Raw genomic sequence first — 27,291 nt, forward strand, 5'->3', positions numbered from 1 at the left:
GGTTGATAGGGGAAGAAAGCGATGTAAGAAATTTGTGTGTGAGACTCAAATGGCTCTCATGTGACCATAAGATCATGGAGTTCAGGATCCCACTAAGAGGAAGCAAGGCGAATAGCAGGATCACAATGCTGGGCTTCAGGAGAGCAGACTTTGGCCTGCTCAGGGATCTGCTTGGAAGAATCCCATAGGACACAACCCTGGAAAGAGGAGGGAGCTGGTAGATATTCAAGGATCATCTCCTCCAAACTCAAGAATGGTCCATCCTGATGTGCAGGCAATCAAGCATACCGCAGGTGGAAACAGGGACAGGTGACCTGGGAGGAATACAGCGATACTTTTCAAGCATGCAGGAATAGGGTTGGAGAAGCCAAAGCCCACCTGAAGTTAAATCTGGCAAAGGACAGGAAGGACAACAAGAGGGGCTTCTACAGGTGCATCAGCAGTAAAAGACAGATGAAGGAAAATGTGGGCACTCTACCAAATGGGGCAGGGGCCCTGGTGACAAAGGACATGGAAAAGGCCAACATAATCAATGACTTCTTCACCTCAGCCTTTACTGGGAAGACCTGCCTTCAGGATTCCTAGGTTCCTGAGACCAGAGGAAAAGTCAGGAGCAAGGCAGACTTACCCGGGTTGGAGTATAATCAAGTTAGGGAACATTTAAGCAAACTGGACAGACACAAGTCCATGAGACCTCATAGGATGCATGCACAAGTGTTGCGGGAGCTGGCTAATGTCACTCTGAGGCCACTCTTGATAATCTCCGAAAGGTCATGGCTAATGAGAAAGGTTCCTGAGGATTAGAAGAAAGCAAATGTCAATCCTATCTTCAAGAAGCTCAAAAAGAAGGATCTGGGGAAATATAGGCTAGTCAGTGTCACATTGATCCCTGGGAAGGTGATGGAGTGACCAATCCTGGAAAACATTTACAGACAGTTGAAGGACAAGAAGGTGATTGGGAGTAGTCAGCAAGGATTTATGAAGTGGAAATCATGCTTAATCAAGCTGATAGCCTTCTACAATAAGATGACTAGCTTGGTGGATGAGTGGAGAGCAGTGGACGTTCTTCATCTTGACTTAGTAAGGCTTCTGACAGAGTCTCCCACAATATATTCACATGTAAGCTGGTAAAGTGCAGACTAGATAAGTGGACAGTGAAGCGAATTGAAAACTGGCTGAACTGCTGGGCTCAGAGGGTTGTGATCAGTGGCACAAAGTCCAGCTGGAGAACAGTCATTAGTCATGTCCCCCAGAGGTTGGGGGACCATACATGGGCCAATACTGTTTAACAGCTTCATTAATGACATGGATGATGGGACTGAGTACATCCTCAACAAGTTTTCAGTTGTTACAAAACTCGGAGGAGTGGCTGACATACCAGATGGTTGTTCTGTGATTCAGAGGGACCTCAACATGCTGGAGAAATGGACAGAGAGAAACCTCATGAAGTTCAAGCAAGGGAAGTGCAAAGTCCTGCACTTGGGGAGGAATAACCACAGACCAAAGGGCAGGCTGGGGCTGCAGCCAGCTGGACAGTAGCTGTGCAGAGAAGGACCTTGGGGTCCTGGTGGACCAATCTGAACATCAGCCAGCAACATGCCCTTGTAGACCTGGAGTAGAGAAAGCTCAGGGAGATCTTATCCGTATGTATAAATACCTGATGGGAGAGTGTAAAGAAAACAGAGCCAGAATTTTTTCGGTGTCCACTGACAAGACAAGAGGCAATGCACACTAGCTGAAACACAGAATTTAAATTCTGTCTGAACGTGAGAAAACTATTTTTTTTTTTTTTTTGTTAAGGTCACTGAACAGGTTGCCCAGAGAAGTTGTTGATTCACTACCCTTAGAGATATTCAAAAGCCCCCAGGGCAATGTCCTGGGCAACCTGTTCCAGGTGACTCTAATTTGAGCAGAGTATTGGACCAGATGGTCTCCAGACTTCCCTTCCAGCATCAATTATTCTGTGCGATTCTGTGTGATTCTACGACTCTGATCTGTGGGTGGCAGGAGGCATCACAGAACAACTCTAATTTGGAATCCATTCTAAATGGAATAGCTGATTCTTTCCAAATCTGGAGGGTAAGAGAAAGTTGCCTTTGCCATGTTTTCTTTAGCTGAAAATTCAGCAGCTGCTGAACATCCAGTCCAGGAGAAACTTGATGGCAAGGAGTGACATTATACAATGGAAGTAAAAGTAGTGTCAGCTTCAAATCCATGAAGGCATGTTGACACAGGCAATGAATCGAACTGGTGGGACCATATGGTGCGAAGGAGCGTGTGAACAAGCCGCCTTGTCTTCCATCCAGAGAAGTTTGTGGCAGCATCCTTGACTGCAAATACATCTCACACCCCTTAAATCCATGCCGACAAATGCCACAGTACCATGCAGACAAGATCAATGGTGCTAACCGGAACAAAGTGTTCTATGAAAAAAGCTCCTCAACTTAGGTCTGCTGCATCTAGGTACAGCCCATGCCTGCTAACATTTAGCAGGATATACTGTTTGTATTGCCACAAGGATCACCCACATAATTTGCCTTAAACAACATGAGTCAGTTCTCACTTAGGCAGGAATACTTCTATTCACCTTCCCACAAAGGAAATTTAAAGCAATTTATTCAGTGATGAAATCAATTGTGAAAGAATTTTAGATTGCCATGAATTTAAAAACAACCATCCTGAAAAGACCAGAAATTCACAGAGGACTAGATAGTAAATACTTCTGATGCCAAGTGCTTTCTATTGACTTCAGCTGAATTTGAGTAAGCTTCAAAGAAGAGACCGATCACCTAAAATCCCTGATTTCCCTCCCATAAGGCAAAGCGGTTCCAGTAGAGACAAGGAAGCACTGATGTACAAAGCCCTGGGTAGGAACAGTTCATGCACTGCTACTCACCTGGTTCAACAAAGATCTATTCAAATTGGAAATAGTGGAAGGTAACTCAATAAGTAATGAAGGTCACATGTTATAGGAGGGCTAAAATAAATCATTTGGCTGAACAGACAGAATGGGAAAGGATAGAATTGTTCTCTACAAAAGAATGAAGCCTAGGTTTGGGTGAGAGAAAGAGACATGAAGAAAAATAAATAACAATTATAAAGGAGGGAAAGAACAATTATAAAAAAATAAAAGAAGAACTTAACATCAATTAGCTGTCAGTAAATTAGAGCTAGAAATTAGAAGGATTTTTCTTATGTTGAAAACACTGAGGGTCTGGAGCAGCCTTCCAGAAAGGAACAATGTATAATATTAGCTACTCTAAGGACAAAGCCTGTGGCCAGGAGTATAGGACACTGTTGGCTGTGATAAAAGCCAATTGAACACGTTAACTCAGAAGGTCCTTTAATCTGTGCTTGCACTAGTTAAGAAACCAGTTCGGGCCACAGGCTCTAACACTAAACCACTACTGTCCAGACTGTCATATTGTTGACACACTCTCAGACATGATTTTGGCTTGAACCCAATATCATTTTCCTGGAGAGTGGTTACACAGTGTTTTTTGCTAGCAGTGGCAGAGAATGGCCCCAGAATGTTTTAGAAATAAAAATATATCCTTCCAGTGCTATATTCCTAATAACTTAGCTAGGCATTGTGCCTAAGCTGCAGATTTTCAGACTTTCAGACTTTGTAGATCTGGATAGAATATACAGTGGGTTATCGTCCTGGTGTTGCAGAGATTTCCAGCCCATCATTAGCATCTACCAAGAGCTATCTTCAGTTTATGGTGCTAAGCTAGCTGGTATAGTAACACATGTATAATTATTTATGGAAATGACACTTATTTTCTTTTTTTTCTTCATAAAATCCCCAAATCAATAATTTTCTTCCTCCCAGGGATCTCACAAAAGAGACTAGAGGTCAAGTGTTTTGTTCTCAGTCTTCGAACTCCTAGATGCAGGTTATTTAGTATAAGACAGAAGTGTTTTGGTAGTCTTCCAGGTCCTGTTTGAATAATTTTGTAAATCTTTTGTTCAGGAAAACTCTTGTTAGCCCTAAATTTACACACACAAACTCTCCAGATGGCCTTCTATGCATATAATAATAGACTGAAGAGTTTACTGCAGTGTAATTCAAATTAGCTGTTTAACAAGTATTGTGTCTATTTACCTTTTATAGACAAACAAATCTTTCCATGTAATTAGATTTTTTCCCCCCCTTTACTGAGCAAAACTTTCAGCTGATGCAGTTTTATCCTGGGGGATAAAGAATAGGTTGGTTAACAGTCACTAGGTTTGCATAGCTTGCAGTGTTCTTTATTTTACAATTTAGGTTCAAATTCTTTCCCTTGGGCTGGATTAATTTGAAACTAATTAATCAGAAATCAGGTAGCTATAACACGAATCATGTTCACTTAAATGGAAATAGAATTTGGAGCATAAGATACTTGTTCTTTGCCCAAACTGTCATGTAAATGGTTCAGACCTAGATATCCTTTATATGTTTATGATTTGGCAAATAGTTCATTGAGATTTATCTATAAATATATAGTAGACTGAAGAGAAGCCAAATTTACTCTCTTTGGTTGCTTTCCCTGGCTAAAATGTAGGCAACTGAGCTATGGGGTACCTTCTAATTTATTACAGCTACCTGAAGCACTAATTAATCTCTTACCTCCTGGTTAATTCTGTATTACATTAACAGATCCATACTTTAAATAAATTAGGTCTGATTCCCTAAAGAAATAAAGGAGACAAGCTGACTGAGATGGTGAATCCAAACAAAGTGAAATTTAGAGCTTCCATGTATAAGCAGTTGATTTTACAAAAATAGTGGTGTCTGCCCTTAGATGGTTTAATGGTCTGCAGTGCACCAGAATGGCTGCTGGCACGTAACTGAGACACAGGAGGGACATTTTCCAAACCCAGATGCATTCATCCATATTTATAGTTTCTACTTCTTTGCACAGACTTACTGTTCTTTCTGCAAGGCCACTTACCAGCCCCTTGGAAAGCGACACTAAGCTGTGTACCTTAGCTTCACTAAGCTGTGAAACCTGAAACAAGGCATTTTCTTGGGTTTTTTTTCAAAGGTCTGCCCTCCTCCTTCCATAGATGGTTTGCGATAAGGACTTTCTTTTTATTCGCCGTTTGTGTAATACGTAGGTAGTGATATAACACTACCATCGCCCTGTGAATCCATTGCTGAGGTTCTGAAGCACTGCCACAAAACAAGTCGTAGGGACCTTTGGGAGGCACGCCAGCATCCCAACAGGCTAGCAGCCTCTCCGCTCACCAATTCGCAGGATTACTGGTTTAGCCCAGTCATTGCCGTATGCCTCAGAAAGTGCTGATTGTCAATCTGCTGACATGCTATCAATCACATGTTTTTCCTTTGAACTGGAGCATTTTCATTTTCTCTTTCCAAGATCCTGAGTAGGAACCCTCTTTACATTTCTCTGAATTTTGTCCAAGGAATGAATGGCATATCCCCATTTCAGTGTATTCCTTATCATACTCAATACATGGTGAGTTCTCTTTGGGAAGGACGTCTTGTCTACGCCTTGCAATTTCTTCCCTCCCTTTTTAATTCTTGCGCCCCATTTGTGGAGGGAGTTTAGGTAGCCTTATTTTGCAATGAACTATTCTGGGAGTAGATGACACTGACTGGAATCAGCTTTGCTCTTTTCTCTTTATGATGCTCTTTTTGTAACAACCACGTTGTGACACCATGCTTACCCTATTGCACCCAGCAAATCATGCTGCCACCACTCATTTTTGAGTGTTTAGACAGACATTGCAGTCAGTGCCTATAGTAAATGGATATTCCTTATAACCAATGTTTGCTTTACAGCCTTAACACCTTGCTTCCAGGCTGACACTGCAGAGCCTACACCTCTTAATTTGACAGGGCTCTTAATTTGCTACATCTTGGCCCTATGCACATAAGACTAAGGAAATCTTAGTGGAAATCACAGATTTTAGAGTGATTACTTTGCTCATCTTATAACAGGTGCTTACCTGTCACTACATTTCACACGTCTGGTGAATGTCAGTCTCGTTCACATCTGAGAAGGTGAAATCTTCAGTAGCAAAATTAATAAGATTCCTCTTTTGTTGTACAGAGTTGTAAAACCTGAAGTTCTGCATGTGGCTCTTTACCTGTTTCCAAAACACAGTCTGCTTGTGTGTAGATTGTTGTTTTTCTCTTTGCAGTCAACCTTTTCTTCTAGAATTTACAGAAATACCATAAGGTTTCTTTTGTTGAATGAGGAGATTGTTTAGTTAAACCCTAATCATGGATTGTGTGCTTCATACTGTAGTTTTCAGAAATGTCAAGTGAAGTGAAGCTGAGATGATTACAAGGACTTCAGATCTCACAGTTTAAATTTCCCAGACACACACATTCAACCTTTGCAGTGTTTTTTGTTCTGTTCCTGCTCCCCCAGGCATAACTTCTTACTTAATAATATATTTGTTTTGCTGCAATATTTGGCCTTATTCTCTCACTCCCTTTTAGCACAGTGCATCCCTCCACACGGCCAACATGGAGGACAGCATAGAGCTGGTATCATGGCTTTATATTGATTATAGACCTCTTTTCGGAGGAGGAATGCTACCAGAGTTGATTAGGTCAGTTAACTGAGCTGCATATGAAAGCTCTCTAAATGTCAGTTCAGTAGCTCAGGAGAAGCTCAGTACAGGACTGAATCAGAGTCTTAACTTATGGTTGTCCTTATATATAGATAGATAGATATAAATAGATGGTAAATAGACCCAAAGTAATATTCTCTTACATTACCTCTATTTCTTTCTTTTTCTATTTCTGTCTTTTTTTGTAGCATTTTTGACAGCATTTCTGTCATTTCTGTAGCTTTTTGTAGTTCCTTTAACTTCTAATCAACAAATCCCTTTGGTCACAGGGGTCTGCAGCAGAATTTAGCCCTTATCACTCAGCTTGCCGTCCTCTAAGCTCTGCTTAGCTGCTGCCGTGAAAGGCCAGAGAAACTAACTCCATGCCATTAGGCTTCTCGAGGGCATATAGCTCTGCTTCTAAAGATCTGAATACACTCTCATGATATCTCATACCCAAACTGGGATTTACAAACTATACATTTATGTGCATGAATGCCCTCATGGGTTCAATCAGGGAGTGTGTCATAGAAAACCTAACAATTACAGGATTGACCCCCCCAAAACCGGACACCATTATCGCTTTCACGGGCATTGATAGTCAGGGACAATATTTACCTTCCATGCAATAACTCAGTGGTTACAGTACTTGACCAAGAGAGACGCTTGCCTTCCAGGCTCTCCTCGGTCTAAGGCAGACTGAATTTATGCTTCTCAAGAAAATACCCTAAACCCAAGCTAGACTGGGAAAAAAATAATAAGAGGATTTCTGGTCTTCTCTTTAATCTGGTCCAGTGTGCATCCTAGAAAGCACTCTTTGCTGGGGCAGGGAAGCAGTGCTAAACCTCCAGCGAAGAGAGTGTCTGCGTGGGAGACAAAAGGCTCTTGGCTGGATTTTTGGCTCTACTGACAGGACTGAAGCTGTAGTTTGTGTGAAGTAGTCATTATATAAAAAAGGAAAATAGGGACCAGCAGTCTTCTTTCTTCATAGTGAGCTTCTCTTCATTAAGTCTCTTTCTGGATCTACATTCTAGTTGCTTAAAATAAGACAGCAGCAGAAATAACTTGGGCAGAATTGCAGAAGTTTAAAGGCTTTTCTGAATTTGGCTATTCCATTTTTCAATACTGTAGGCAACTCCTAGTTATTTCATGCCTTAGAAGTCACTGTTATGCACTGAGACTCCACTGCACCGTACAACAAAACAAAATCCAACAGGATTCTCTGTCTTTTAAGGGTTAGGAAAGGAAATAGTGTCTACTACAGAGTTCTCAGAATCTGTTTTTTTTTTTTTTTTTTTTTTTTTAATAAAATGAAAGAGATTTACTGCCTTACATGTGTTTTAAAGGAATTGTTTTCTAAATATCTTACTCTAGGTCCCTTCCTCCTTTTTTCAGAAAAAAAATAATTGCAATTCTGCTGCATTTTTCATTTAATTTCTCAAAACACATTGCTAAATACACAGCTTATGTTATTCAGATTCACCTAGTGCTTTGCACAGTCCATCACTCTATCCAGTTACAGTGAATCTTTAAGAGGATAGAACAAAATTAACATTTTATTCTTCATAAAATACTAGAATGAGAAGTTTAGGTCCTGCACTCTGAATTAAGTTGAAATGAAGTAGACAATTCTAATCACCCTTCAATTTAAAATGAATGAAATTACATTTGTTAAACAAAAGAGACTGAAATGAAATCCACAGTACTTTAGCAGGTGGTTCTATAGAACCAATATCTTACACTGCACACCTGTATATCAGTAGAAGTCTTCGTCTTTCAAGCAGAAGGGATCTTTGAAACACAAAGAGAAACCAGCTGCTTGGTTAAATATTCTTAAGTCCAAGGAGATCTCAACTCTGATAAATGTCCAGCATCACTGGGAGCTCTGTCTCAATAGCCTGTGCTTCTTAATGTACCCCTAAATCCAGAAAATATAAAGAAATTGTGGAACTGCAATGCACCAGGCAGCTCCTGCAAGGTCCTGCTGGGAGACAGCGCTCTCCCCGCCGGCCGCTCAAAGAGGCTGTGCCGCTGCTGCGAAGCTGCCAGCGTGGGTGCATGGATGGCGACTGCAAAAGTAACAGATATTACAAAAAGAGGTGATTTTAGAGCAAAATGAAACACAAGAGGGAGGTGCCTTAAGGATGCTCAGTGACTATGGATAGTGACCTAAACCTTCTCTTTCTTGAACCCCCAGGTATCCTTTAATGTAAGTAGTACTTCAGTGATGTCTCCTGCTGGAATTTCTTACTGCTTCATTTGGCAGTTACAAGCGTGCTCAAAAATGAACTAAATGGAGAATTATTCCTCTTATTGTACCTGTGGTAGAACTGACTGCAGTCATTCTGTGATACTTCCCCTGCAAACACTTTTTGGCTCTGCCTTCCTTTTTTCTGTTGTTTTCTGTGGTTGCAGCTTTCATTTATTGCTTCCCTCCTATTTTCATTAATGCTACACATGCTATTAAATTCCAGGTTGGACAGTTCCTGAATTTTTCCTATTTCGTTTTGGCACTGCAGATGCCCTCTTGCTTCATTATTAAATTCACAGTTGTGTGTGTGCTTTTAAAGCCAAGACCTCCTTCCCTGCAGAAATACTTTGATGATCAGCAAACCCTAAATCAAAATGAAGAGAGAATTCCCTGCTGTCTGTCCATGAGCCACTGGCAGGTCTGAGCTTAGAGCCAATGCAGAGACCTAGAAATGTGAAATGTTATTGACTGAATTGGTTTGGTTGGCTGAGTAAAAACTGTATCTTACAATGTTAATTTTGTTCAGGGAGTCATCCAAGTCTTTGCTGCCAAACACAGTCCCATGAAAGCGTCCCAAGATAGTTAACAGTAATCTGCTGGAAAACACCAAGAAAGCCATAAACAGAAACAAATCAAAAATAAAACCTCCCGTATATTCCAACTGCCCTCTGTCTTTTTCCCTCTCTCACTAGCTGTGATCAAAGCTTCATGTTTTATTTTACTCTCAGAAGTTTCTTAACAACTTAACTTCTAATTTGCTTTTTTTGCCAGAGAATTTTGATGCTACCAGCAAAACTAAGTAGAGCCTACTGAGTAACATGGGGATGTTGTACATGCAATGTTCTGGATCAATAATTCCCAATTTTTATGAGCCAAATTTCATCCTAGTCAGAACAGATCCCATTGAGAGGGTGTACATCAGGAGAGCTTATTAGTTTGGGTTCTGGCCATGTAATGCACTCATATCTCATGGCTTGGGAACTGCTGCTCTAGATTATAAAAATAAGATCTATATTCATGTTTTTTTCAGGTCTTTTATCCTCTTCATTAAAACATTGAACAAGTTCATTCTAACTTTTAAAAATCTTTTCATTTTCATAAATCAATATCAAGAAAGACCTTTGCATGTTTAATTACATTAAGCATGGAAATTTGGCTCTTTTTGGACTCTCTTCTTTGTTTTTCTCTAATGAATTTCAGTGGATTAATCAGTTTCCTTCTATAAAGTTTGGCTATTTTTAATTTTGAAGAACTATGGTTATTTGTCTTATAAGGCTTTTTTATTATTGTTATTATTTCTGCCCAATTCTTCTCTCTCAGATAAGTGTCCTGATTTCAGAATGACATGAAGTTATTAAAAAGTACGTTTTTTTTCCCAATATAAATTCTCTGTCAATGGGCACCTTAGGTAAGGTAGTGCTTTTAGAAGTCTTTCTGTGGTGGGAAATTCTCCCTTAGAATATGTACCTAAATTCCTGTAAAATGCCTTTACAATCCTTTGGCAGGCATTTAGAAAGTAGTCGAGGCCATAAAAAAATCAAAACATAAGACATCTTCAGCTATATCAGACCCTGGCTGCTTGGTCTATTTTTGAACTGGTTCTCACTAGAAAAAGACTTTCGATTTCTATTTTTCCTGAAAGTGTTGGTTAAGGAAGTTTGCTTCTTTCAGTTCTCTGTTCCTCCTCTTCATGTTCCTTTTTCGTGAGCTATTCAAGTGGTTAAAACAGGTAGAAAAATATAGATGGTTAAAAATATCAATGTATGACAAATATAGTCAAGCATGAATTTTGGATTTTCAACCAAGGAAGATAGAATTTAAGTGCCTAAATACTTTGAGTACCATGATCACCACTATCACTAATTACTTTTCTCATTAAAGATATCAAATTTATTATACTCTTAAAAACAATTAAAATCTCATTCTTCCAATTCTTTATATAAATAAGGCTGAGAGGCCCACAGCCTAGCAGAGATTTTAGGAATATGAGCTCAAAATAAAACCCTCAGATTTCACAAAATACCATAATAAGAGAATCCTATTTTGGCATCCAGGATGGGAATACGGCCAAATTTTATTAATTTTGAGAGTTATAAAGTTATCAGCCTAAGTTGTTTTGGTTTCGTTTCATGGGAACTGTATTTCACACCCCTCGTTACACTAAAACCCTATATGTATGCAGGCAGCCATAAATGGGACACAAGACTGTTCCAGCCACATGGATACACTGATTTATTGCCAGATCAAATAATACAGAGTAAAAACCCAAATATTTATGTAACCTATAGGAAGATGAGTGGCTTCTTGTTCATGACATCACTGACCTGCAGATTAGGGGGATTCCACTAATTTTCATGATGGCTCTTCAGATTTCAGTCTTGATTGCACTTTGTAATTGATTGCATTTTTTTAATTGAGTGCTTCTTCCCAAATTATAAAACCTTTCTCACTGAACTTAATCTGTGTAAACATTTTGGAGGCATCTAAATACAACTGGTTTCTGTTTAACTGCTATTTTTTTCCTGAAAAATACTGCATCTGCAATGCCTTTTATTTGTCATAGTACTAATTGCACCTTTATTTTACACTGTCTCATGCTGTATTACTTACACTTTTGCATCTTGGGAGAGGTAAAAGAGAGGGAAATAATGTGGTTTAAGACCTACTCATTTAAGCAAAATGGTGTTACTCTGCTATATTCAGGCCCAATGTAACTGCTGTATTCTCGCACCAATGTTCTTCTTTTACTGGCGAGGTTCAGGCGACCAAATTTCACCTCATGCTTCAACACTAGTTAGACCAAATCATAATTCACTTCTGGCATTTCTCTCTCAGAGGATGAAGTAGCCGTACTTCCAACAAGCAGTCACTCCTCGTGACTGGGTACCTACCAGTCCGTGCACCACAGTGTCTATTGACACATGTTGTTCTGCCCCTACGACATACCTCTGCCTTTTCAAACACAGTATTTTTCAAGCTAGATTGTTTTTATTTTTTCTTATTTATTTATCCAACTATAATTCCCTCTTGTCCATACCCCCATGAAAATCCAAACCACCCCAATACTGTTATACATCACTAAATTTTTCTCCCAGATGTTCCACAACGCACTAGAGAACTTAAGTTTCCTGTGGGTATGTATTCTATCCCCACTAAACCTACCCTCATCCCAAAACTGCCTTTGACACCCACTACTCCCTGGTGTCTCCCACAGTCCCTGCATATTTGGCTGGGTCAAATATGCAGCATACACTGTGGTTGGTTTGCATACCTACTGCAGACTAGATAAACAGCACAACGACAAGAGTACTTCCCTTGCACGATCAGAAATTCTGGCATATTCAAGACAAATACCTGCTTTTCCTCCAGCAGCTAGCTTTCACAATATTTATCCAAACTTCATGTCTTTGAGGCTCCTAAGGTTTTGCTGATTTCGTTTGCTACAGTCCAACAGATTCCAAAGACATTACTGCGAGGAACTGATACACAGACCTATAGCCTAGTGGTAGGAGCCTTATATCTTTGGGGAAACATGTTAAATAATAATTTGTAGTAGAATGCAACAGTCTTTTGACCTGAAACAAATCGTCATTCACAAGACTATGGCTGGGCCACCCTTCATCACTCCGACCTCGTAGGCCCATGCAGGAACGCATGTTCAGATCCTCTCTCTGCCAGCTCAGAGTAGAAATTGAACTGAGCTGTCAGTAGGTTGCCCGTCTCCAAGACAGAAGCTATTCTGAGCTGCATATCTCTTGGTCTCTATACTACTTTTGTTCTACTACATATAAATTACCAAAATATCCTCTAAGATCCCTCATCTCCCAGCGTAAAGGTCTAACCATCAAACTGTTCACGCATGTCCATTCACACTCTCTAGCCCAATTAATAATTTGCTCAAGGAAGAGTTTGTATAATAAAATTTTTATAATTAGTAAGAAATTAAAATATACTGACATGTTACCTGTAGGGAAGGGACTCTGAAAAGAGATAATCACATTTGATGAACATTACTTCCATTTTCTTAAGCATTATATATAGGTTTTATACCAGGATGATGAATAAGATTAATAAACATCATCCAGAGAAAATCTGACATGCTTTGTTGAGATGCTCAGGCTTCAGTCTGAGAGTTACAAAGGAAAATAAATGAACTTATTCTGGTTTGTTCAGAATATGCCAGATAACCTTTAATGCAGAGTAGAAAAAATAGTAAATTAAAGAACTGTGAACTTACAGTAAATGTTATTTTAAACAACTTACAGTTAAAAACTAATCAAATAAAATACTCAGTTGAAATAATCAATTTTTATTTAATTCTCACAGAGTAGTCCTGAGGTTGCAGGCATTTAAAAGATCAATAAAAGCATTTTAAATATCAAGACTAGTACGTTTGCATACTATGCACCAGAGTTTTGCTGAGGGGTTTATCTGGTAAGAAAAGCTACAACAGCTTTTGTTTCAAATTGATTAGGATTAAATGGCCCAAACAACATATTCCAATAGATTCTGAAATGAAAATGAGTTAAAGTTGGCATGAAAATTCTCTCTATTAAAGTTTAAATGTCCCTCAAGGTTCACCATAGAGAAGTGAATTTTTTTTTTTCCTCCACATTGCTTCCTTTCCTGTGCTCCCTTTGAAGTCACTGAAAATGTTAGTATTGACCTCAGTGAAAGCAGAATTGGGCTACATGGAGCATTTTTGAGAAGTTCTTGTGTGCTCTTTTTGAGAGGGTCAAGTAACTCCACTGATTTACTATTGTTATGTAGTTTTGAAGACTCTAAATGGTTTAGGATTAGTCTGTAGTGGAAAAGATGTGTGAGTAGAATAAGCAAAACAAGCCATTTAAAAAGGTTCTGGTTTTTTAGTATAATTCTATTTACGCTAAGTCTTCTTCCAGCCCAGTACCACAATTTTTAAATGACATAACTGTGCTGAGAAAAGATGCTACTCAGCCTTGCCGCCATGACCACACGCTCCCATGTCACATTTTACTTACGGGTTTGTGCTCCTAAAACATTTAGATACTATAACTTTATTAATGTTACTCTTTTTCAAAGCCACCTCTCACTTTATTTTATCTTTTCTCATGTTTTCTGCAACTAGAAAAGCAAGTCCATTCCCTTAATTAATCTCTCGTCTATGCCAATGAAACAGAGGAATGTCTCTTGAGGGTATCATCCAGGAAAATATGTTCCAGGTTCAATGTGGCTTAGTGATCTGCCATGACATGGATCTCATCTTGACTCCGATATTTCCTTTGTTATTTACATCCTGCATTCTTAGTTATAAACTGTTGCTTGGCAACATGGATATGGATCCTGCCCGTGATATTGTATCTAGTTTTGAAAGCTTACTTTTCCTTTGACAAACAGATCAGGTTTCCTCAGTATTTGTAGTGTTACAGAAATGTTCCCATAATGTTTTATGAAATACCTACAATATTATAGGCAATGAACTAAAAATATGGATCGCTGACCTAGGCAACTGAAAAGTTAAGATATAGAAAAGCAAATCATGTAGAAAGAGCTTGTGTTGCTGCTGGTCATGCTGACTGATGTCAATCAGATTTCTGAAACATATGCTATATACCCATAAAATCCGAAGCCACTTTTCCGCCTGAAATTATGTGCAATATTCAGGCTAGGTTTCGGTTCAGATCCACGCTAATAGCCAAATTAATGAAACTACTCCCAGCAGGAAACAGTGTGTTGCCCACAAAGCCACAAATGATAAATAGCTGAAATAATTAGGAGTCTTGCCCTTGACTTCAGTACCGAACCCTGAATGAAAGCTTATTAAATGAAAATGCATATACAACGTATTTAAAACATGGGAGTTTTCCCTACAATTATTGTGCCATTCAGAAAGGGAAAGCTACAAAATATATTAGCATACTTGAGCCACTTAATTTACTGTTTCAGTCAGAGACCTTTCAATTATTCTCCTGTCACAAGCAGACCTTGCTGTGTATTAACTGATAATTCATGATAGTTTATGCTCTATTATCATAAGTTATCATTGGTTTAGGACATCAAAGGCCTAGATAGACCAAGAAAAGTGTTTAAAAATTCTAGATGGAATCACACTGCCTTGTGCTATGTCTTGCATACAGCTTTGAAATGTTAGAAAGGTGCTTCTCAGATGTCACCCACCAAACATCTGTGAAATATACTTGTAATATAGAAGTGCACTCATTCCATGAAGTCATAACGTATTTTACTAAAAAGGATCAGGTTTTGGTTTTGCATCGCTATTTTCTAAAACTTGTTATCTGTGGGCATCTGTGTATAGTTCAATTCTGTAACATGTTTTGGAATACAATTTTTGAAAGATCTGGTCAGATAACAAAGCGTTGCATTATTGTATCATAAAATAAACATCTAAGTTTTCTAGGTAACCCCAAAGTGACATTAGTTTTTCTGTAAACCATTAATTCTCATTTCTTTTCTATGCCTCTTCTACCAGATTTATAGCCAAAAAATAATAAAAAAACCCTCGATGTTTGCAGATGAACTTGTAGTTACAGTGAAAGACCTGTGTTTGCAGAGACAGAGACACAGAGGTACTGCTAAATTTCACATCCCATATTCATTGGTGGTGACTATAACCACCGGTCTGAAATCTGAAGGCCTGATTGTAATGGCTTTGTGTGGGTGTAAGCATTGTCTTCAGTAGAGTTGCTCTGAAAGTGGGCTGAGTCGTACCCTAATCCTTTCTTTATTGCAGACTTAGAGTTAGATGTAGAGAAGTTATTAAATGCCACATTTTGACTTAAAGTGTGATGATCTCATCACATTTTTATGCATTTTCTCTCAAATATATTCTGTATTGCATTGGGTTTCAACTTTATGCATTGGATACTTAAATATTTAAGCAAATTTCTTATGGGAAAGGCAGTTAGACATCTAGGGTGCAGCTCCACCCCTCTCATTCTTGTTTTTGTTATGGCCACTGTCTGCTGGTTCTGCACAATAAAGGAGCCATAAAAGTGCTAATCAATGAGAATCAGACCCACCTGAGCAGAAAGACTATGCAAAATCTAATGGTCCTGATCTAATGGCTTCTTCTGGTCCTTGTATCTGTGAGTCCTCTCACATTATATTAAAATTCCTCCTCCACACAGGTCTTTGAGAGGAACAGCAGCTTAAAGAAATCTCAGCAATGTTTATTTAGAGAAAGGTTAAGTTTTTCTGTGACATACCAAAACATCAAGGGATGGAAAAGAAGCCAGTGACAGCATTTTTTTTTCCTGCACTCACATATTTTAGAAGTGATTTAGGGAAAAAAAACCCTCTATGACCTGCACTCTTTACTTCACCCCAAATGGGAATGATTTGTTGTGCCTAAAGAACACTTCAAAGCAGACTGCTATTGCTTCGTGTTACTAACAAAAATCCTCACCCGGTAAATGTGAGCTGGTGGTTGCAGAACTCATCTGAATTCTGGTTTGGATCTTGATCAAATATAAGAATTTTCTACTGAACACTATCAGGGAGAGTATGCTGGATTTGGTGAGCTTTGGTTTTGACCTAGTAAAGTTAGTTCTGTGTACTTATGATACCGGATCTGTCATGTCTGTGTGTTGTTAACAGAGAAATCAAGACATGCCTTACTGTTGCAGTTATGGTCCCTTACTTAAAATGTCTAACTCCAAGTACCGATTAACTCAAGTAATTGATTTAAAACAAGCTGAGTGTATAGACACGCATTCTCTTTGGAACAAGATGCTTTTTAATCTGCTCTCTGTGGAAAAAAGAAATGCAAGCTGCTCCAGCAAAAGAAAATATAAAGCGAAAGAAATCACTCTTTGTTTTCATATTACACTATGCTACCAAGATGTGAATGCATTCCTGTTTAGACTTGCTGTGCATCCCGGAGAAGATTTGTGGTTTGCTGCAGCAAAGGATCTTTTAGTCAAGGCTTCACAAATCTTGCACTGGATATATTATAGATTAGCTCTGTCATTTCAGCACATTTATTATAACACAATGTTTTCAAGATGAAGCTGGCTTTGAATGTTACAGAGCAAGTGATGAAACACTTGGGTTATAAGGTCTTTGACACAATTTCTTCCTTCTGACAGCGATGAACCTTTCTTGTGATGTTCCTTATCTGATAATCATTAAAGTGTGTGTCAAACGGGTGACTGAAAGGACTTCATGTTTACAGCCTATGGCACCTGAGTTATCGTGGACTGAGTTTTGGAAGATGAAGTGCTTATAAAGCTGTTCTGCAAAAGAATTCTATGGATAGCTATGGGTGATACCAACACGAGTGCAAGCGATGAGCTAGCCATCACATACTGCATTATCTGACGGCAGACACTGAATTAATTAGAGGGATATGTCTTCATCTGAGCACAGAGTTAGGAAGGCACTTCTGATTGATGCCAGTGGCAAAGCTTCAGATGACTTCAGCAGAACTAGGATTTCAGCATTTTTACCCTGCTTGGCCCATTATACAAGGTCTGACTTGGTTTCCTTCGTTGCGTTGGCTCAGTTTGCAGAATGGGATGTTAAAAATGCTACTGCTTCCCCAGGAGACTGCAAATATTAATTACTTTGTAATTTTAATCAATTAAATGGCTGCTAATTATTCCTCTACTGGCTTGAAATGACTTATGCCTTCTCTGAAAAAAAGCCTACATAACATTTGTCACTTCAAAACCTTTGCACACACGGAATTTGTAATCTGCTGTACATCTGCAAATTTGCTATTGGTCTCTCTAGACTTGTTATGAAGAATTCACTGAAGTCTGGAGATATAAGACATGTATTTACAATCCTGAAACATAAGCAGCTGCTTAGCTCTGTGTTTGTGCAGTCTCTTGGATCAGTGGAATCTTTACAGGTACGTATGGCTTTAAAATTGGGACTAAAAACAAATACAAATAAGACTGTCAACATATCATTCTGTTTCGTTCAATCTTCTACTTATTTGTATTCTCACAGTGACTATCTGACAAGCTACACATTTTTCTCCATGTCTTTGCACACAGATTTTTACAAATACAAAAAAAAAGTCAAGAATTGCATTACAATTCTACCCTAAAACTTCTGATTAGTCATAAATCATCAAATTTGTCCCAAGGTAATGGGAAAGTTGCATATTAATATATGCAGTATTATTAAAAATAGCTGATAAGATATATAAAATATAGTTGTGTTCCTTGAAATTTAATTTTGTATTGTCTGACTTTTTAACTGTCTATATTTTGACCTGTTCAGAATACTTGCAACTGTGCAAATATACTGTTTTACCTGTACTCATTGTTTACTTCCTTATATATCCAAAGGTTAAATATATTAGTTAGAATTAAAACTTTTCTTCTACAGAAATAATTAGATGCGACATCTCAAGTGCTCTTTTGAATTACATTTCATGATGTTACAATAGGTTTAACAATTTCACTGATAGGTACAACAGATTACCTAATATAGTATATACACAGCATGGATTTTCTATTGCAATTTCACTTTCATTTTCCTGAAATCCTGATACATTTTCAGGCAAAAAAATGCATTAAATACATATACTCACAGGAAACGAATATTTACACACACATATATATAAAGACATACATATCTATGTATATCTATTTATAGGTATGTATATTACATTTTCAGTCAATAAGTTCACAGTTTTACAAAAATCTTTTTTTTCCCCATTTCTGAATTATTTTTCCAGCTGTAAGGCTATCTCAAGTATCTATTCATTCTTGTGACTACATCTGAACTTGGCACAAATATTCTTGTTGCATATCCATAATAGCTGCGCCTGGGTATCTAATGGAAAATCATTCCATAGATGGCAGCCCCTCTAAATCATTTAATCTAGAAAATTCTAATTAGGAATAAGCTATTTTTCTCCTGGTGGACATGATATAATGAAAAATTATCTTAGTCAAGGCAAGCAAGTTAATCAGGAGGAAAAAAAATAGCACTGGCTCATATTTATGGTGATGTTGTGCCACTGTGGAACAAATGGAGGATCCTCCTGGAGGATCATTAGAGCTGTTTCCTTTTCAGGTGGATAGGTTGCAGAGAAAATAGCTTTGTGACAGTGTTTAAAGACAGCAGAGTTTTATTTATCATATCTACCAAGTCCTGATTCACGTACATGGTCCTTTCTTGGCTTTTCATTACATATGCTTATTAGGTACATTACATTGCAATGTGCGCTACACTGCAGTATCTGAGAAACTATATCAAAGTCAGCCATTCTGGCGAAGACAAAAAAATCATCATTTTCACAATACAAATATATATTCGATGGAAATGTTTTATAGATTAACTATTTTTCCTTCCTGTTTTTCTCTGCTGCTGCTGCTGCTGACATTATGTAACTGGTGTTTTTTAGGCTGTCATTATGAGAAGTTTGCATTTGGAGGAGCTTAGAGTGAATTATAAATATGAGTCAACAGCATTAATGTTGTTGAAAAGAAAAGCTGCTGCCATATTTGGCACATATATTTCGAGTATGTGAAATAATCCTTCTATCCTACAACAAAACAGTGATGGAAGTAATTTTGCTGTCCATTTTGATAAAACTGGCTAGGAAAATCATGGCCAATTCCCAAATGTGTTTTAGCTTTTCCTACAGAACACCTTACTGCCATTGCTTTTACTCTCTCTTTCGGAAGTCTTTACCTTATGTGAAACTGGAATAAATGGTTCCTTCTCCTCTTTTCCCAACATCTCCGCTTGAGAAGAAACCATCCTTCAAGCCCCCTTGCTCTTCCCACGCCCTTATTAAAGCCTTAACAGCTCCCCGTGGTACTTATAGGGAGAAGGCTGGTGACATATGGGACCTGTGCGGTAGCTTCAGCATGGGATTGTGACCAAGCATGGCAGGGTCTCCAGAAAATCCAGGTGAATGATTCCTCTAAAAACGAAGGCAATAAACCATCCTTTCATAAATGAGGGTCTTAAATTGCAGCACAGGAGCTTTACATTGGATGTTAGGAAAACATAATTTGAAGACCTTATAAAGTGGTTTAGCCATCCAAAATCTCTTTATTGTTGGTAATATGTCAAATATTTACCTTCTGTTTGCTAATTATTCAGGAATCAACAGAGCATGCTACATAGGTTGAATAACCTTGGTGTTTTGCAGGACAACACTCAGATTTCTCTTTAATTTAGAAAAATAGCCCAAATAACTTAATATATGGATACAAATAGCCCATACAATTTATATATACAGGGATAACAACCTCCAGCTAGCTTGGTTTGCTACACAAGATAGCTTACTTGAAGAAGAGGTATCAGGCACTAGAAACTATATTTTTTGTAGACTGTACTAGAGTCAGACTGAACTACTTTGCAGCTCTGAACTACAGATGCAGGCAGCTGTAAAATTATTTGTTTTCTTATGCAAAATAGATCTTGCTATAGACTATCAATTTTGCAAGTTGCCATCACAACCTCTCTCAGCTAGGCTAAGTTTGGATACTCTGCAAGTAATCAGTACTAGTAATCCCCTAGGCAAGGTATCTGCCAAATTCACTGCACAGCTACTTCTGCTAGACATTATCTTGCAGAAAACTTTGTGTGTCATGCTGCCTAAAATAATTGCTTAATTTCTTTCCTCTAAATTACCCTTAAATTCGTTTATCTTTATAATCTGCCTGAAAAGGAAGACAAAGATGAGGAATTACAATCTAAAAAAAGCCAGGCAGGAGGACAAGAATCCCTATTCATTGTATACACAGTTATTATAAGATGAACTCATCTAAATGCAACAATTTACAGCTGCTCACCAAAAGCAGATGCTTCTCCCCCCGCTTTTTAACTAAACAAATCTACCTTTGCGAGACTGGCAGCTCTGCAGAAAAGCATGAGGACTCTTTAATGTTTTTAGAGCTTTTAAGATCTAGAAAACAACCTGAAAGGGTAGCGAAATACAATGAAAGGTAAATTAAAGACAGCCACTCAGTCAACAAACTCCTACACAGGTGGAGAAAAACTCTCAAGTGCTGTGGGTCAGATTTTTGGCAGAAGAATGATTACACGTGGGCAGAACAGCAGTTTCCACCATCATTATGTGGCCTGCAAACAGATTTTTGCATAACAAAAAAGACCAGTCTCCAGCCTAATGAATGCACTCATTAACTGTAATAGCTTTAGCTATATACTGAAGTGGGGGAGGGAATTTAGAGCGAAAGAAATCAGCTCAGCAGATCCCAAGATGCTGCTGCATTTTCAATTTAGAAAATAAATGGAAATGTTTACAAAAGGGAGGGTGGGCACTCTGTGTTTGTTGTATTCATGTAACTCTCAGCATTTTGTCTAATCTTAGAGATAGTGCTTGGGAATGGACTGAATATCCCATCCAGCTTTCACAATGATCCTCAGGCTCTTTTCTCTAGATCAGTGCTGCTGACTCATGGCATTTAAGTGACCATAGTTTGTCCACAGCCAGCAAGTTTAAAGACACTCTTGGTGTTGTGAGTTAGTTACTGGACCAAACTAGGAGACATATCTCCATCTGTCCGTGCTATATCATGCCATATCTCTTCCTGCTCATCCTGTCTGAGCTGGGCATGGGAGCAGCAGAGATTAGGCCACTTCACAACCCTAGGAAAAGAAGCTTAAGTGATATTTACAGGCATCTTAGTGCTAATGCCATAACCATGCAAAAACTCTTTTTAATCTCATTGGGATTTAGGTGTGTGAGAAAGGCAGAACATTCCTTTTCACTCTTAAAAAAATTCCCTGGACCATTTCACTGAAGCAGAGCAAGAAAAAATTCCAATAGTTTTCAAACAACACATATATAGCAGGGAGCTGGCTCTCCAGTGAATGCATTATGTCGTGAAAAAATTTGTGTGCACTTTGGGGGGAGACCAACTTGAAATATTCACATTTACATTTCATCAGGTATCATCATTTTTTAGTGAAGCAATTCAAATAATATTGTGGCGCTACACACCGTTCAAGGAGGATGGTTCCACATTTCAGTATGTCACGTACCTGGAAGGCATGAAATTCCCTCTAAATCTTTCTCCATAAATTTCTTGATAAAATATCCCTGATTAACTCTTTCAAAGTGAGCAGCTAACAAAAATCTCCCCACTGGCCAAAAGGTCATATTTGCAATACACTGGTGCTTAACTTATATTAGTATGATTAGATTAAAATGAGTTTACAGTCAAATTTTCATAGAATGGAGGGATTGAAAAGGGCTGAAGTCATTTTGGGGACTGCAGAATTGCACAATATTACCTGGTTGCTCTGCTTCTCTTTTACCATCCAATACATGTGCTTGCTAAATTTTGAGGCAGATTATAAGTAAAACTCTTCAAGTCACAGGTCATCTATCTTTCTCCGTATGCTTGACTCTCAACACAATAAAGTTCCAGTTTGGATTTGTAATATCAGGATGTGACACAGAAACATAGCAAAATAGAAGAAAAGACTTTGCTGTTATCCAGGGACAATTTGATCTAAAATTGGCCTTGAAGAATCTTGTGGTACTGAATGAAAAAATTATCAATTATAGTGCCTGTTTCATCTCTTTATCAGTGAGGGTTTTTTTCCTTTGAAACATTTTTTTAATCCAGCTGGCCTTCAAAAGTTGCAGACTTTCACTGTTTCCTTGGAAGGCCTCTTAAGAATCTAAAAATATTCCTTGAAGTGAACAGTATCAAGAAAAATCTGAACCCTATGATTAAGACCTAAGAAATATCAGAAACAAATTTATAATATTTGCATAGGTTGCAAGCAAAGAAAACAGTAAGTGCTGCACCCAGTGAGTAGGTAGGTATGTCAGTTTGTGCAGTCACTTTGGACTTGTTCAGATCTGATGTCTTATCATGGACTTATTGGCATCAGAGTTTTGGTTTCCATCACTGAAGTGATTTGGACTGTGAAAGTAATAGAATTTGTGTGTAAGGTCATTAACACAGAATTTCGGACCTGAATATTCAAAACTGAGTGGCTGCCCTCAGACTGCCAAACCTGTGCTTACTTCAGATTCTTGTCCAAGTGTATTAATTAGGGAACATACAAAGTCTTCTATATTTTAAAAATATAAAGAACTATCTTAATTGTCCTGAGAGCTAGTGTTACTTGGGAAATATGTTTTATATCCTTCCTCTCACAAAAAAATACATGAGAGAAAAAATATTATTTTTCATTTAGAATTATGTTGAGAAGACTGAAAAATGACTAGAAAAAGTAACAAAACCCAAGCACTTCTAGTTCAGAAAAAAAAAAGACTTTTCATTTAAAACATCTTGACTGTGTAAAATGTTAACTAGCTCTAATTAGGAGAAAATTTTACCCTGTTTCTTTCATCTTGTGCAGGAGGAAGTGCTCTTCCAGATGGCTAATTTCCGTGCTTCCTCTCTAGAATAGGAATCCTGATTCTGCAGGGGCACAAGCATGTGACCAGCTTCACACTCCTGAGCAGCCTGATTGAATCAATGGAATTGGTTGTGTGTACAGTCAGATGCATGATTAACGCTTATTCAATTTTTGTTGTCTGTGGATGTTTCACATTCCACTGAGGGGAGAGAAGAAATACAATAACAAGAAAAGAAATAAGGTAAAATGTCCTAAGAAACTGGGGAAATCATGAGGCAGGTGCATTTGCATTCGTTCTTCTGAACAACTTGGTTTTTATAAAATCCACATTACCGGACGTATTGCAAACCTTAACATAAAATAATACAAATACAGGGCTGGAATGAATCTCAGGAAGTCAAGTAGCCACCATCCTCCTCTTGCCAAGGTACATCACATATACCAGGCAGATGCTTGCCTAACCTGTTCTCTGAGACTCCCCAGATTCCCTAAGCAATCTTTTCCAGTTCCTCATGCTCTTTATGGTGAGGAATAGTTTTCTGAGACCTAAAATGAGTGCTTCTTCTCCCAGTTTAAGTCTATTAACTCTTTTCCTATCTAACATCAAGATTGTAAAGAGATTACGATCTTTTTGCAGGAGCTTTTAATGTACTTGAAAACAATTATTATCCTTCTGATATTGTGTTTATTTCTTTAGGTTACAAATCTTCAACTAATTCAATCAAGCCTGTTTTCTAGATCACCTTTCCACTTCTTGACTGAGACCTAACCTCTGTTGCTACTGTTAATTGAGCTAACTACTTGCTTTTCCTTTTCGTAAGAGTGATTTTGAAAGGTGCCCTGGAATGGTCCTTGGTAGCTTTCTCCTGGTAGTTGCAGGTCAACATCTTCCTCTCATTGTAAGGTAACTGGAGAACTGTTCAGTGCAACTTCTGTTGTCCCCTGTTTATTACAGCTCATTTTGTGCCTTAACCTTTCTCATTTTATCACTCATGTTTATCACTCCTGTTTTTCTTTTTTCTATTACTAATGTTTTTCTTTCATGCTGATCCCTAAGAATCCTAGCTTGCTTTTGCTTTTTATATATTTCCACTTGTGATATTGTCACACTACTGTCTTACTGTATTTCCTAGCCTTCCTCTGCATGACACTAATTTGTGTCCCAATTTGATGGGACAAAGTACTTTTTAACTCTTCAATTCCTTAGATTGTCCTTCCAACAGATTTAACTTGGAAATTTTCTGGGCTTAATGAAGTTTGCTATTATTCCTCTTTTCTTCTTTTAAGAGTCATATATGCTATTTTTTTCTGGTTGTTCTCACCCAAGTTGCTTTCTATCTTAATCTTCTCAAGCAGTTCCCACCTACGGGGAGACTTTTAATCTACAGAAGAGTACCCTCTCTCTTGTAACTAGATACATCCCATGCCCAAACAGTGTCACCTGTTCATTCCAAGAACTTGCCAGACCATCTTCAGCAGTCCTCTCCCACCTCTCATTAGCATTAAGGCTTGTGCTTTGGAGAATGCTTGGGTAGCTGCTCACAAAAAGCCTTATCCACATTGTCTCCCAGGTTTGATGGTATTAAGCAGATGCCTGCAATGGCAGGGCCCATATCCTTGTCACCTGTAAGCATGACCAGTAGTCTTTCAATACTCTAATTCCTTCCATGTTATGCATCTCTGACAAAGTCAAAGAAACCTTGATGTATGAGGCAACGCCTCTTCCTCACTCGCTTTGTCTGCTTTTCCTGAACCCATTAAACTTTTTTCATATTGTCCATTTACTTATGTGTGCCCTATGATCTCTTTTGAGCAGTCATTGCCTCACATAACACTTACGAAGCAAGCAAAGGTTTCCACATTCTCTTATCTAGTTGAAGGTGTCAGAAGTTCTCTTCCTTTGTCCTGTTCACAGTGATGTGTAACTCCAACCGCTTGCTAGTCCTGCACAGGGTGTCAAGTGACTCTGCAAATCCCCATTATCCCTGACAAGCAGATTGATGCCTGTAGCATGCTGCTGATCTTCATGCTACACATCAAATACACGTGGAATATTCTTGGAGAAACATCCATACTGTCTTTTCCAGTACATTTCCTAGAATTAAATTCTTATCTCATGGCTGACAGAGAGTGACTAACTTCGCCATTTTGTAAATGTTTTTTCAGAAGGGTTAGCAATTTCTTAACTGCACTGTATGAGCCAAAAGGAGACATCATGTAGATTGAATGAATTGTCTTTATAGTCATTAAATATCTTTCTGTTTACCTCTTCGTACTGCGTCAAGCATGAGTTTGCTGTTGCAGAAACTGTACTGCTCTTCACTTGAATGTTTGCCTCCCTCCATGGTGACTCTTTCCAGAAGAAACCAAAACAGTTTGTTCAAACAAGTGGTTTATAACAGATGCAGTTCTGCAGCTCTTCTTTCTTGGGTATCAACACTTTATTGCAAAGATTGCTTTCCCATCCTCTCACAAGTCCCTGTATGTGATAGGCAGAGTGGACTGAAGTCAGCACAGCAGTGCCACCCACCCAGGGAAGCTCCTGTTTGCACTGGCTATTTCATATGAAAGATGGTAGAAGACAAAACAGAGAAAATTCATGAAGAAACATTCAGGTTTCTCGCATTATACCATTGCACACATAATCCTAAAAAATCCACACCTTTACACATAGCATAACAATAAATCCTGGTCCAACCACGACAGTCCTACTTGACCAGCTATGCTCAGCTAGCAGAGTTTGAAGATCTATTCCTTACCATGAATATCCAGGGTTCTTGGGGAGGAATAAGGAGCAGGGTGTTGTCACAGCCGTGCACCCCAGTGTTTTAAAAAGGGCTTTCTTTGACTTCTGCTTTTCTAGTCATATATATATATAAAAAAAATCTGTTTGTAGAGTGATAACCTAAAATTTTGAACAATTTTGTTGCATTATATATTTATGCATTAATTGTTATACTTATTCATTAATAAACTTTGCAAATATTGTCAGGTCTCTGGTGTCATTTATTGAAACCTTTCTGTGATACAAAACCATGCTGTGATTTACTGTGAGTAAACTAAACAGACCTTTAAACCAGAGGCAGAACCTAGCCTTTCTGTTTGCTGAAGGATATTTTAGACTAAACTCTCCATCGCCCTGACATATCCTTCAAAAAAACCTAAGTGGAACAATGTAAATATGCAAATAAATTCTAACAACAGATAAGGAGCATTATGTTAATCGTCCTCCTATTTCAAGTCCATCTATTGCTAGTACTGCAACAGTACAATTCACTTTTCCTGTTTTCCTTCCTTCTGCGATTCTTTATTCTTTTTTGGTGCATGAGAATTTTTCTCAATGGTATAATTTTATTTTTAGGAACACTCTTAACAATGACACATTTTGCTTGATACAGTTCGGATATTATCATATATTACACAGCAAGTTTTAAGGAAAATGCAACAGACGTTAGTGTGACAGTCAAGAGTACAAACACAAAACAATTGGACAAGTGGAAAACAAGTCATGATCCTGAGAAAGAATTCCCCGCTGTGTTGAATGTGAGAGTAATGTGAACAGCAGCCACATCTGCATGTGTCATAGGCATCTTACCTTATTGACAACTTTCTACTCTGACAAGCTGATGAATAAGCTATACGCATTGCTGCGCACACCTGATAGCTATCTCAGTGTGAGGCTTTTACTCTTGGTGCTGCAGCTGTGTAACTGCTACTTTCTTTCACAGCAAGATTTCTTCATGCACGACCTTATCTTTAAATCTTAGTGAGATCATTTTAAGGACATTTGCCCATTAGTTAAAAAAACAGGCCATATTTCTTGTAAATAGAAGGAGCACAGAGGTAAAGAATTTAAAGTTTGGTGCATGAAAATGTCTCTGTTCTTCAGTTCTGGTCATATGTTTTCCAGCTTTTGGGAAGAGCTAGGTCTTACCACTGGAATATCTGGCTGCAAAAATTGAAGCCCCTAAGCTAAGGAGTTGCCTCAGTCCTGATTAAAGCAATGTGAGAACTAACAAAATGCACATAAGAATACGGGACAACATTTTCACACTCATTCTGGGTATTTCCTTTGTGGCTGGAGGTAATCTGCGGAGAAAAGAGTCAGCAGAGAGGTAATGGAGGAGGGCCTGGGACAGAATCAAGAGAAATGTGTT

General features: G+C 38.3%; 1 protein-coding gene across 3 annotated transcripts in view; it reads left to right on the forward strand.

Annotated features, from left to right (window-relative positions):
- Nucleotides 1-27,291, forward strand: part of GRM5 (glutamate metabotropic receptor 5) — a 281,955-nt gene that overhangs the window by 183,376 nt on the left and 71,288 nt on the right. The window lies entirely within an intron of this gene.

Source organism: Dromaius novaehollandiae, chromosome 1, assembly GCF_036370855.1.
Source record: "Dromaius novaehollandiae isolate bDroNov1 chromosome 1, bDroNov1.hap1, whole genome shotgun sequence".
Classification (NCBI taxonomy): domain Eukaryota; kingdom Metazoa; phylum Chordata; class Aves; order Casuariiformes; family Dromaiidae; genus Dromaius; species Dromaius novaehollandiae.